The sequence below is a fragment of the Mandrillus leucophaeus genome, unplaced genomic scaffold (genome assembly GCF_000951045.1).
Source record: "Mandrillus leucophaeus isolate KB7577 unplaced genomic scaffold, Mleu.le_1.0 Scaffold194, whole genome shotgun sequence".
NCBI lineage: Eukaryota > Metazoa > Chordata > Mammalia > Primates > Cercopithecidae > Mandrillus > Mandrillus leucophaeus.
This window is the reverse complement of record NW_012101965.1, coordinates 1,187,938-1,189,888: the sequence shown is the minus strand read 5'-3', so window position 1 is coordinate 1,189,888 and position 1,951 is coordinate 1,187,938. Positions and strand designations below refer to the sequence as shown.

Below are 1,951 nucleotides of genomic sequence, written 5' to 3'. Positions count from 1 at the left end.
CCCCTATTTTCTAGATTCTTATCACTTGTGTCCAATTCTTGCAATAAATCAGCTTTGCTTTCTCCTTTCAATTCTAATTCTAATTTTTTTTCCTAAACCCAGGGTTTCTGTACACATTTTAAATTGAGGGATTGCTTCTTGCACATAGTAGCTATTCAGTTATCAAGTTTTTAAAGTAAAGTTATCTGGGACTTTTATTAGCCATTGAATGATTTTTCCGTTTTCATGGAAAGCTTTGCCCCTGTTTTCCCTATTTTCCTTGTGGCTTATTTATGGAGGCAGTTTCTTCAAGCTGGTATAGATTTCAAGACGCTGCCCATCACTCAAGTTCCTGCTGTTCCATGGTAATGTAGTCAATATGCTTTAATGACCCTGTGAAGGATATATTTTTAATAAAATTGCCCTCAATATTTAGCTGCTTCTGTTTTCCATGGGGCCAGCATGCTCAGAATGTTAATCTAAACTTGTTGCCCTCTCATTATGCAATGGAAGTCAGATGATTTCGATTTGTTATTGCCCTAAATTTTCTACCCCTAGTCTGTGTTTTAATCTAGCGAATTAATACATGCTAAGCATTGGGAGCATCAACAGTTTTGATAAATCATTTTTATCTGCTGCATCATCCTGGCTAGACACTCTGCCCTTACTATATCTTGTGAGTCCCAGGAGGGCGTGGATACCATCAACCCTGTAATTAAAATCTGCTGTGCTTTTCATGCAACAAACTGCATGAGCTTAAGGAACTGGCTCCATTAATGTGCTTTACCTTCCTTTCATTATTTCCTGTTTTCAGTTTCCCTCCCCCTCTCCCCGCATATAGCTCAGTGAGTGTTTGACTATTGCTGGCCAGACATTAGGTGTGGAAAGCCTTCTTTCCAACATCCTGTGAACATGGTCAGCATTGGCTGGGGGCCTGGGTGCAGGTATCCTCAGCTTCTGTGGACTGTTGCAGGGAGGCCTCCCTCTACATATGCTGGGTTTCCCTGAAACACAGGAAGTCAAGCTTCCTGCATTCCCCTGAGAATCTTTATTACCGATACTGCTAACTCAACACCCTCACGAAGACCTCACCATGGGAACTGCTCCTGCTTCCAGCCGCTGCTGCCGAAAAGCAGCTTTTGCTCACAGAAAACTGGGTCAAGTTTTGAACGCCTCTTCCTAAACCTACCTTTGTGTACCTTGTGTGAACGCATGGAGCCGCAGAAGGCAGAAAGTCAATCGTCAGTCCTATAAGCAACGTTAATAATTAACCAGTGCGGACAAATGTTTGCCATCATTATTTTCATATTGTAAAGTGGTACCAGTCTTTATTGTCAATACTTAAAAAATCAAGAGCCCGGCTGGACCAAGTGGCCTCTGCTGGCCACCACCACCTCAGACTCCCCGCCCCCCACCATGAAACATGGCACTAAAGATAAAAAACCTCAAAGTAAGAAAGGATCATGTGACAGAGTCCTGAGGGCCTTTCAGAGGCTCCACGGATGGTATAGTCTAATGAGAAGATTGCAAATAAGCAAACAAGTCATTTATGAGACTAATGTCTGCTCTGAAGTAAATGAAACAAGGAGATGTGACAGCAAGTACTTTAGAGAGGGGCATCTGGGAACGTCTCTCTGAGGGGGCGACATCTAAGTTGAGACTGGAAAGAAGCCAATCAAGCCACGTGGTAAAACAAGTAGAGGAGGAGCCAAGAACAGGGCTTTTCAGCCATGGGACCACCACTATGTACTTATAGGGGCCTGGAAGACGTAGCCTCCCTCCAAGCCCAGGGTAGGTCCCGGTGACCCTGCTGTCCTCAGCTTCATCACTCCCTGCCTACCAAATCCCAACTCCCAAAGATTGTCATGAAACAAAAGAAAGCCATTTCCCATGAGGCCAAGGGGCAGTTGCTCCCCAATCCCTTTTTCTCAATCGCCTTGGCTCTGAGACGATTTTTTTTTTTTTTTTTTTT

The 1,951-nt window shown here is 43.8% G+C and overlaps 1 protein-coding gene across 1 annotated transcript in view; it reads left to right on the top strand.

Moving 5' to 3' along the window:
- The window catches only part of ARFGEF3 (ARFGEF family member 3), a 136,154-nt gene that overhangs the window by 19,165 nt on the left and 115,038 nt on the right, over window positions 1-1,951 (top strand). The window lies entirely within an intron of this gene.